This window comes from Aegilops tauschii, chromosome 3, assembly GCF_002575655.3.
Source record: "Aegilops tauschii subsp. strangulata cultivar AL8/78 chromosome 3, Aet v6.0, whole genome shotgun sequence".
Classification (NCBI taxonomy): domain Eukaryota; kingdom Viridiplantae; phylum Streptophyta; class Magnoliopsida; order Poales; family Poaceae; genus Aegilops; species Aegilops tauschii.
In genome coordinates this window covers 109125293-109136999 of record NC_053037.3, presented here as the reverse complement: position 1 = coordinate 109136999, position 11707 = coordinate 109125293, and positions in this window count along the sequence as shown.

Here is an 11707-nt window from a genome sequence, read left to right as displayed (position 1 = left end):
CCTGGCAGCTCAAGAGGCCGGGCATCACGCAGTCCTGGAGGAGATGGAGACAGTCCTCAAGGAACCACCCGGACCCCCAGAGCCTCCCGAGGCTCAGGGCTCCGGTGGCTCATGAGGAGCAACCCCTTCGGCACGCATCTTCAGCTACCCCAACATCCCTTCGACAACGAAACCAGGTGACATTTTCCAAGATTATTTAGCTAGGAGCGCCCCTCGGGCTGCATCATTCCCAGGCCGCGTGGGCCTATCCCTGCGACATGTATCCTTTTGCATCTTTAGCTTACTCTATTGGGGGCGCCCCTCGGGCTGCATTATCCCTAGGCCACTCGGGTCCGTCCCGGTGGCATGAATTGTTCTTGCGTTTACCTAAGCTAGTTTGTTTTCCATGCATAATCCATCTATGGTTATCACCTCCTTGATTGTTACCCACCACGGGAGCCGCGCGCCGATCGTTTTTCTTCAGGATCCTTCGCATAAGAAGGGTAGGTACGACGTCTGTGCTCGGGCCCGTCCCTGCAGCGTCGATAAATCCAACGGCTGAGCTCTGCCTGGCGGGCCGGTCCCGTTCACGTCACCTCCTGGGGTCGTTGGTGCTGGGTCTTCTTATCGATAACCTCAGGGGATCGTTCAGCGCAGGATTGCCTAACCATCTCGCAGGACCACCACAACCATCAAGAACCAAGACCAGGCGCAACCCGCCTTGAGGTAGGGCCTCGTGAGTCCCGCGCTGGCTCACGAGTGCCCAGACACACCTCGTCTAGCCCTGCCGTGCAAGCCACATGTCAGGGCGGGTATGTACATGCCCCGGGGGCTCTCCGCAGTAGGGAGTCCCCTCCCACGCACCAGTGGAAGCACCATCCTCCGTGCTGGCAGTCAACACTACCGAGGACCGGTTATGCCCGTGCAAGTGTGAAAGCGCTATGCTCCGCGATGGTGATAAACAACTGAGGGCGGCCCCCTGGCCGTATCAACCTCAAGGAGCCCTTGAGCTCAGTGTCTGGCCTCATCGCAACACCTCCCCTCGAGAGAGTCGCGCGTGGGGGCTGGGCACGGGGGCTGCGCTCGGGTCACGCCCAAGCGTACGCCACCCTGCCAGGTCCCCCGGACCTGGCCGTCGCGCGCCCCTCCCGAGCCGAGCCTCGGTGAGGGAAAAGGTATGAAGGTCGTTTGAGTGTCAAGGGGGACTCCTGAGCATCGCGACTCAGGAGCCTAACTGGCCACGTAGTCCCTCACTCCTTGGTCTCATCCTGGTGATCCGGACGACCCAACGGCGGTTGAGGTATGCGCGGGGCCGGGCCCTGCCAACGTAGAACACTAGACCTATTCCTGCATTTCCATCCATAAGCTGTTTGCGCGTCAAGGGGGACTCCTGAGCATCGCGACTCAGGAGCCTAACTGGCCACGTAGCCCCTCACTCCTTGGTCTCGTCCTGGTGATCCGTACGACCCAACGGCGACTGAGGTATGCGCGGGGTCGGGCCCTGCAAATGTAGAACGTAAAGCAAATGGGAAGGAAATCGCAAAATCTCAAGCAAATATTACAAGACGTATTGTTCTCCCAATACCAAACGCAAGTTTAAATGCCTCCATGAGGCATGGTGCATTTTGCAGAAACTAAACAGGGAAGGAGTCGCCAGCAAGTCATCTCGTCACCCCCGGACGTCACCACCGTCGCCCGCAAGGGATGCTTCTTCTTCTTCAACGGCGTTGCCCTCACCTGCACCACCCGCCGGAGTTGCAGGATCAGCAGCACCACCGGTTGAGGGCGCAGGGGCGAAGGTGCAGAACCTATTTAGCAGGGCTTCCACCTAACCCTTCACGGCCTCGGCAGTAGCTGCGCAGTGCTCGGCATCCACAGGCTCCAGCAGCTCGTTGAGGCGGGCGGCAGGATCGCGAAGATGGAGGTGGCTGAAGACGCGCGTCAACATGGCTGAGGAAAGAACGCGGGCTTCTTCCTCTGCCATGGGGCCAATACCGCTCACGACTTCCTCAAGCACCTCGACCAGATGAGGGAGCAGCTGGGCGGGGCCCTCGTTGTTGGTAGCCAGCGGCTCCTTCAAGCCCTTCTTGTAAAGTGCCCGTAGCGCCACGCGGGACCTCTCCTCGAGGAGCATGAAGGCCTCGCGGTCCTCGGCCAAGACCTTCGCCTTGGCATCAAGCTTGACTTTCTCCGCTTCCATCTCCTGCTTCAGCTTCTCCAGCCGGCTGCGCTCTGTGGCCTGCGCCTTCCCCAACTGCTCCAGCTCGGTGTCGCGACCCCTGACGGCGTCCTCTCGGGCCTTCATCTTCTCCTCCTCCGCCTTGCGGCCACGAGCTTCTTCCACACGCTCATTGCACAAAGTATTCAATTCGGCCTCCAGCAACTGGCAGCGATCCTGGGCGGCCCTGACATCCTTCAGCGCCACCTCGCGAGCAGCAGCGTCCTGAGCAGCGGCCTGCTTGTCCTTCTCGGAGGTTGCTGCCGCCTGGCTCAGCGCCGCCCGAACGGAACCGTCTGAATGAAGCCAGCAAGAGACCAGCTCCTGGCGCCCGGCTACCAGGCGGGGGTCGGCGCCCCGAAGATCTTCTTGTAGCAGGGTCATCGCAGAAAGAGCACGCTCCAGGACGTCAGGAGAGGCGGAAGGACCCGGAGATAGCAGTGCGGCAGGAGGAGGAGGAGGCGACGTCATCACCATGGCCTGGGAGGCCAGTAGCTCCTGAGCTTCGGGGACCCCACCGCCCGGGCCGGACATTGGCACCTCCGGAGCCAGCGGGGCTGACTCCTCCCGAGAATGCTCCCCCAAGCCTCTCGAGGATGATCGAGCCGGAGAAGCACGAGCGCCATTGCTGCCCTAACACATCGAGAGGGGTGCTGCCACAGGAGGCGATCTGGTCTTGAGCAGTACCACCTCGTCCTCCTTCCTCTTTTTCGCCGCGGGCGTCGGCCTAATTGCACAACGGAGAAGCGTCGAGGATGAGCAGCAGAAGCAAGAACAAGGTAGGACAAGAACACTTACTGGTCCATTGCGGCGTAGTCCCTCCGCTTCTTAAGCTTGAAGCCTGAGAGCCTCGCAGCCTGAGGCGCAGGCACGCCGGCCCCAGGAGCGGAAGAGGGGGCAGCAGATGGACCGGAAGTAGCTCCGGGCAGTGTCGGAGCGGAAGCATCGTCTCGGGAGATCAGCGCTGACCTGCCCCTCATCGGAACCTCGGCCGGTGGCTTCCTTTGGGGGCTGGCCTGGGACCTCGAAGAGCCCCCAGCCACGGGTGGCTCCCCTTTCTCCAGGGGGACATCGGCCTCGTCATCATCATCAGGCAAGGTGCGGAGGATGTCGGCCTTGCACAAGGGAGAGGTATCCCCCATCCATTCGGGGGTCGCCTCCGAGCCGCGCTCCTCATCCTCGTCCTCTTCCCCCTCTCTGCGGGAATTGCCAGAAGACACGTCCATCGGCGCCGTCCTAGTCGGGGCCCCAGGGGGCACCGGCGGCACAAGCCCGCGCTCACCGAAGGTGGGCATGGCGGCCGCGACCTGCGCCCCATCCTTGTGAAGGAACAAGGGAACGAAGGCACTTGGCGGATATTCCAGGTCGTCCCCGACCAAGAGGCGGAGAGCCACAACCAGCTCTTCTGCGGACAAGGCCTCCGGACTCAAGCAGAGCTTATCTTCTTTGCCCCCAAGCGTCCACAAGGGGCGCGAGCGTGCCTGGAGCGGAGCCACACGCAGCATTAGGAATTCCCTCAGGAGCATGGCCCCCATCAACTTCGCCGCCTTCGCGTTGCTCGGCTTCAGGTCGGCGGTCATCTTCTCCAGCACCGGCTTCGCCCGGTCGTCAGTAAGCTTCGCGCAGAGCCACCTTTCGTTAGACTAGGGCATCTCTGTCGGCAGCATCAACCGAGGGTGGACGCACTTGGCATCCATCATGACCCACTTGCTCCTGAAGCCCTCGGCCTTCTTGCTGGCCTTCGACATCGCGTTGGCCTTGCCGCCTGCGACGAAGTTGGCGCACCCTGAGGTGTGGCTGTCGTTGATCCGGAGGAAGAAGAAGTGGCGCAGCAGAGCCACAGACGGCATCACCCCGACATATGGCTCACAGTAGAAGGCGAAGATCGACAGGAGAAGAACAGAGTTGGGATGCATGTGAAGGGCCTGCAGCTTGTAATGGCTGAGGACGACGTAGAAGAAGTCGGAGAAGGGGGAACCAGCCCCGCAACGACGCTGCTCATGAAGAATGGGTAGAACGTGCTCCTCGAAGCCTCCGGCTCGGTGGAGCCGGCCTGGAGCTTGGTCTTCCCCTTCTCGTTGTTCTCCCCCGCCATCAGTAGACGAGTGGCGGCGAGGTTCTTCTCCGAGACATTGGGCGCGTCTAGAGCCGGCTCGTACAAGGCGGGCGATGAAGAAGCCTTGACCTTTCGCGGCACCATTGGTCGCTGGCTCGGAAGGGAATTGGAGCAGATCTGGTGATTTCGGAGCCAAGGAGCGAGAAAGGGGATCTGGAGCAAGACGAAGGAAACAAATGAAGGCAAGCGTTGCCCGCGCCAGCCTTTTGTCAGTCGGGCAGTTGCCGAGGCAAGGTGGGGAAGCGGAGACGCCCACGTCCAATCAATCGCCACGCGTCAAGCGGGGCCGCAGGCTGTTGGGGCCCGTGGCCCTCCACACTTGCCGCTTGGCTTCGCCTCGAAGCCAAGTCCGAGCGCGCCTTGGGCCCAGGGGCTACTGTCGGCGTTCTGGGAATGGGGGTCCCCAGACTTGCCTGCCTGCGGCCCACGGCGTGGCTCCACCAGTGGCCCCGTACGGCCCATCTTCACCAGCAAACACTCAAGACCCTCGCGAGGGGCCAAGCCTCACGAGGCGGACGACACAAGACCTCCTCGGGGGCGGCCTCACCAGGCTGGCTCCCGAGGGGTGGAGAGATCAAGGCAAGGGGCACCTCGCGAGGTTCCCGTGACGCAAGCCATGATGACCATGACCAGGCAGGCGCCAGCGTGCGCAGTGTCCTCGTTTCCTCTTTGGTGCTAAAGAGGCAAGCGCAAGCGAGGAGTCGCGAGGCATCAGGCAAAGGTTTCCATATTGGTGCAACGAGACCGAGACCAGCAGGACGACAGGACGGAGGTCATCGTGGAGCCCAAGACGGCGTCACCACCAGAGCCTTTGGCAGGCGAAGACCACCTTTAGTCAGGATAACTTGTACTAGTTGTCTCCCTTCGAATTTGGCCGTTGTGGGATCCCTTCCCGCTCAATATTTGGGAAGAGGACCAGGGCCTCTATAAATAGGACTAGCCACCACCATAGACAGGGATAGATGGAGATCAACTGGATAGATCGAGATCAGCTGGACAGATCTAGATCGGCTGGAGAGACACCACACCAGCTCACTGATGACCCACAAGTATAGGGGATCTATCGTAGTCCTTTCGATAAGTAAGAGTGTCGAACCCAACGAGGAGCAGAAGGAAATGACAAGCGGTTTTCAGTAAGGTATTCTCTGCAAGCACTGAAATTATCAGTAACAGATAGTTTTGTGATAAAGTAATTTCTAACGAGTAACAAGTAACAAGTGTAAATAAAGTGCAGCAAGGTGGCCCAATCCTTTTTGTAGCAAAGGCCTGAAAGTGCTAGTTATCAACTATAGGGGGGGTGAATAGGCGATTTTTATGAAAGTCTTCAAAACATGGAAGTTTCGAAAACAAAGAATAGAAATGAACCTATTAACATGCAGCGGAAGGTAGACTACACTAGGCAAGCCATAGTCAAGTATTCAAAGATGTGAAAGCACGAAGACTAATAGCAGCTAGGTAGTAATGATCAGGATGGAAGATAGTATGAAGCCAATCAGAACAAGTAGTTATACAGTGAAGTCAAACAGATAGTGCAAGCAGGCAATGACTTCACGAAGACAAACTGTAAGTAAATAGAGGGAGAAGATATAACCAGTTTCTTGGTGAGGACAAGTATTTGTTGGACCAGTTCCAGTTGCTGTGACAACTGCACGTCTGGTTAGGGAGGCTGAGATTCAACTCATAAGACCACGTCTTCACCTTACTCCCCTTGAGCTAAGGACACCCAGTCCTCGCCCAATCACTATGGTAAGTCTTCAAGGTAGACTTCCGAACCTTCACAGACTTCGTTCACCGGCGATCCACAATGACTCTTGGATGCTCAGAACGTGACGCCTAACCGGCTGGAGGATTCACAGTCCTCAAGTGTAACAAGTCTTCAGGTCACGCGGACAGAAAGACTTCAGTGATGCCTAACACTCTTTGGCTCTGGGTGGTTTGGGCTTTGCCCTCGCAAGGATTTCTCTCTCTCAAAAGCTTCGGAGGTGGGTTGCTCTCAAACGACAAAAGCCGTGCACTAACTCTGAGCAGCCACCAATTTATGGTGTAGGGGGTGGGCTATTTATAGCCACTAGGCAACCCGACCTGATTTGTCCGAAATGACCTTGGGTCACTAAGGAACTGACATGTGTTCCAATGGTCAGATTTCAAACACACAAGGCAGCTTGACTTGGGCTACAAGTAAAGCTGACTCATCCAGCTCTGGATAAGATTTGCTCTCATTGTCTTCGCTCGAAGACATAGGATTTGGTTGAGCATCACTTCAGTCACTCTGACTTTGTTCACTTGGACCCCACTTAACAGTACGGTGGTTCCTATGACTCAACAAAGAAGAAAAGGAAACTACGAAACAACTATGTCTTCGCACTTCATAATCTTCACGTGAATGTCTTCTCGAGTCATAAGCTTCGATGTGATTGTCTTCACATACCACCATTGTCTTCAATGTCTTCATACATTTTTAGGGGTCATCTCCGGTAGGTAAACTGAATTAATGAGGGACTACTACCCGTGTTATCCTGCAATTCTCACAAACACATTAGTCCCTCAACCAGGTTTGTCGTCAATTCTCCAAAACCAACTAGGGGTGGCACTAGATGCACTTACAATCTCCCCCTTTTTGGTGATTGATGACAAACTGGTTGAAGTTTTCAACGGGGATAAAAGTATGTGAAATTGTAAAGAATTAAGACATTGTCTTCATAAGTAGTGAAAGGCTCCCCCTGAAGATGTGCATATAAGTATTTTGCTTTTGGAATGCAAATACACATGGCAAGTTGTACTTGTGGAGATCCTCTACAACTTATGAAGACAATTCATCATGCATGAAAAGATATGACGAAGATAATGACATGCATAATGAAAAATGGACGTCTGCAATATGACTTCGTGCGGGATTTATCATCGCACATGCAGAATTTATCATCGCATCACAGAATAGCAGAAAAAGTAGCAGACGGCCATCAAGTTTAAGTGTTACAACTCAAAGAACCAAAAGTATCAAAAGCGAGAGTTGTAAGCACTTGGCAAAAGTATAGCAACCACCCATATGGACCCACTTGAAGACTATCAACTCATACGCTTCTCCCCCTTTTGTCAGTAAGGACCAAAACGGTTTGAAGACATAGAGCCTCTACTTGTTCCCATGAGGAGAGGTGAAGTAGCAGGGTCGTCGTTGAGGTTCAGTGGTGCAGAAGAACTTGGTGCAGTGTCGATACGCGCCGAAGTTGGAGGTGGTGATGTAGCATCATCTTCGTCATCAATGACTCTGGCATTAACAGTTGCAGCTGAGGAAGAATAGTCAGAGTCTTCAAGTGAGGGAGTCCGACGCAAGACATCATTCCTGGGAGGAGTGGAATCAAACTTGAATCTCTCTGTGAAGCCGTTGTCTTGAAGATCAGCTTCAGCACTGAGCAATGTCAGACTCTTCCACGATCTCCGACAGGTTTCGTGAGTGACAAATGCATTTTTGGTGGCAAGGTTGCGAATGCGGTTGACATCCACCAAGAGGCTTTGCATCTGACACTTCAGCCAGTCGTGATGCTTATCTTGCTTTTGATGCAAGGCAATGAGAAGCTCTCGGTCATTGAGAACACGAGAACGCTTTTGAGGCCTTTGAGCAATTGTGTTTCAATGGCTTCAGTATGGGCATGATGAGGTGCACGTGTATTGCTAGCCAAAGGATAAACACGAGTGGCAGCCAGAACTCCTTCAATGGGCTAAGTGAAGCTTTGGTGATCAGCATTGTGAAGATAAATGGGCTCCTTGGCAGGCTCTGGGTATATGGCTTCGACAGACAGATCAACCTCTGGCAAGAATATCAGATGGTTGCGCGCAGACGGCTAATAGTTGACAGCAGAGTGAAGCTTGATAAGGCGCATAACCCATGGAGCGTAGAACTTCAGACCAAAGAGATCAGAGCTAGATGCAGCCAATTGCCTGATGAAGAAGTCTTGAGCATTGAAGCTGATGCCATTGAAGATATAGAAAACCAATGTCTTCATTGCTCCTTCAAGCTTCGCTGCAGGAGAATGTCCCTTGATAGGCCATAGAGTTCGCCTGATAATATGATAAATAGTGCGGGGCAGATACTCTAGGTCTTCAACAAAGAATTCCCTTGGATATTCAGTGTCGCGTGGCAGTGGCTTCATCATGCTCAGCATTTGGCTCATGTTGGGCTCAGGCTTCTGGAAGATGCTCTCCAAGGCATTGCGGTGAAGCTGACAACCAGGTTCAAAGAGTTCACCTCGAGTGGGCAGGCCAGTGAGCTCAATAATATCAAGAGCTTTGGCTTCGTGATGTACATTGCCTGTCATCCACTCAAGGATCCATGTCTTCGGATCCCTATTGTAGCCGCGAATGTGGAGGGTGGCATAGAATTGCAGCAGAAGCTCTTTGTTCCAGTGCTCTTTATCAGTCACAAATTGTAGCAAACCAGCATCTCGGAAAAAATCAAGGGCTTCTTCTAGGCAGGGCATGCCAGCAATAGCTTCGCAGTCTAGACGCATATGGGGAAAGATGTGCCCTTGATCATAAAGAACACAAGAGTAATAACTGCGTTGCTGATAGCTCCTGAACTGATCAGATGAAATTCTTGGCCTTGAGTATGGGTTCATGTAGCTGCCAAAGAAGGTGTTGTGTGCAATGAAGCCATTCACATTGAAAGATCCTGGTGAAGTTGCAGTACCTGGAAACCTTGGCAGCCTCAGTTTTGGCTTCTAGACCCGAGGCCTGTGCTCCACATGATAGTCAAATTGAGGCCAGGGAGCAGGAGGAGGAACCAGAATGGGCCAGCAAACCATGACAGGTTGGCCGCGATCAAATGCCAGCTCGATAGTGTGTGGCCTTGGAGGCGGTACAGGAGCATCGGCATTGACGTGAGCTGCAAGTGGTATAATGGCTTCAGGTGCAATATTGACTTCAGGTGCATTAGAAGCTTCAGGATCATTAACTTCAGGCGCCACATTGACTTCAGGCGCCACATTGACTTCAGGCGCCACATTTGCTTCAGCCATGACAACGTCATTGGCTTCAGTATTGGTGTTGGCGGCCGCCTCAATGTTATCAACCTCCACTTGAGTAGCTGGAGGGTCGGACACGTTCTCCTCGAGAACAACTTCTTGGTTGGACGGGGGTGTAGCAACACGTTCTTCTTCTTGACGGGGTTCCTCTTGTTCATCGGCTGATGCAGCCGGAATGTCTTCAGCAGCTTTGGCTTCAGACTCTGAGATGTTCACAGTTGGAGTGGCTTCAGGAAACACTTGGCGTGATACTGAGTGGTGGTGCTCTTCTCCTTCTGGAACACTTGAAAGAGTGACTTGGGGCCTTGGTCCTTTGCGAAGCCTATGAAATACGGGCGACGCTTGTGGAGAGGGAGTTGGCTGGGCCTCAAAGTCGTCATCATCAAGCACCGGAGTGGTGACTTGAGTCGGGGGAGTACTTGGTGATTCTTCTTCACGGGGGGAGTCTTCAGGGTGATTAGCCCATGAATCATCCTGAGCAATTGGCGTCAAAGGTCGACCAATGCTGATGAGTTCGCTGTTCGTTAGAACAGGCGATGATACCATTTTGTGCTCGATCCGAGGAAGGACTTCATCATCATCTACATTGTCTTAGGGACCAATGTCTTCAGCTGCGGTGTGGTCAACAGCTGGATCTTCTTCAGCTTCAGGAGCCTCTGTGGTAGCAGGCTCGTGAACTATCAAACCATGCTCTTGGTGAGTGGACGCGGGACGAGCAACAGAGATTGGCTCGACTACAAGGGGCTCTGTGGGAGCAGCCCTATCTTTCTTCTTTGTCTTTCTTTTCTTGGTTGGTGGAGCATCGTCAGTGCTGTTCTTGGACTTGCGCTTTCTGGCTTGGGCTTCAGCTGTCCTTGTTTTCTTGAGTTCTGAAGCTACTGTGGGGACCTTTGGCTTCACGCCTGTCATACTGGCGGGGAAGACAATGCGAGGTTCTTCCCGCCTGGATGCTTCTGCTGGGGCCACAACAGGCTTCTTCTTCTTGGCAGCCATCTTGGGGTCGATGCCAGGACGCCCAAGTGCCTTGCGCTTCTTGGCTTCATTGTAATCTTGAACACATTTGGCAGCAAGGAGTTTCATGCGCTCTCGTGAACCTTTAGCTTCGTCATGTTTCTTGTGAAACTCCTCCTTGAGCTCATGCATCATTTGCTTGGAGTTTTGGACATCAGTCACACTGAGCTTGGCCATATGCTTCTTGAACTGAGCTTTTTCATAGTCAATTTTGTTCCTCAGTTCAACAATTCTCTAAGCTAGAGCTAGCTCAGGAGCAATGGCTCCGTGGAAGGAGACGATGAGGCCAATTGGGAGCTGAAGATCATTAAAACTGAGGTTTGGGCTGTCAAACCACTCATCAATGAACTTGTTCAGGATGTCCACATTGAAAAGGGGAAGATCGTTGAAGATTCCCGCCTCTTGCTTGCTCTTTATCAGCAGCTCGAGAGCATTGTCGCCAAGGTCGTCATCACTTGACAGATCAATGGCTTCGTTCTCATTCCTCAGAACGGCAGCTGGGGTCAGTGCTTGACCAGTAATCTGCATGGGCTTCTTCTTCTTCTCAGTCTTGGAGATGCGAGAAAGATCTTCAGAATGCACACTTGGTGCAGGAGGAGCAGTGGCCAGAGGCTTCGCACGCGAAGCTCTTGGTTCAGTGGAGGGCTTTGAAGCCTTGGGTTTTTTCTGCTTCTGTGGTTTTGGCGGAGCAGGCGCTTCATCAGAATTAGCGTCATCTACAGAGTGATCCACGGCTGCCCCCTGAACGGCAATACGCGTGATGAGACCTTCAAGGTTGTAGAAGGGCCTGATGATATTGGGTTCAGCATCGCGTGTGCCATCAGCCCGAGGAGCAGAAGGCCCGGGGTTGAAGTCTAATCCCAACGATTTCTTGTTCTCTTTGGCCGATGCCTTTGCAGTCTGAAAGTTGCGCTTGAAAAGATTATCATCACGACACCATAGCAATGATGATGGGTCGGCATTGTCAGGCTGTGGTCCATGGACCATACAGGGGTAGAAACCCTGAGCAATAGCTTCAACTCTGTTCTTGGGTTGACGATTTCGAAAGATAATATCACCCCAAGGACACTTGATGGCATTCTTTTCAGCATATTCCTTGGTGACAAATCTGTACTTGAACCATTGCTTGGCCCAATATCTTCGAATCCACTGGATTCGAGTTTTGCACTGATTTTAATCGTCTTCTGGATCAGTCTTGTACAACTCATAGAGATCTGGTGGCAAATCCCTTGATGTGCCCCCACGGCGCTGCCTGCTGCCCTTCCTTGCAGACTTTTCTGTGGCCATGAAGTTCAGACTGAATGTCTTCAAAGCTATCAAAGTCTTCCATCTGCTGGTCAGACAAGAACTAGCTTCGGGAGAATT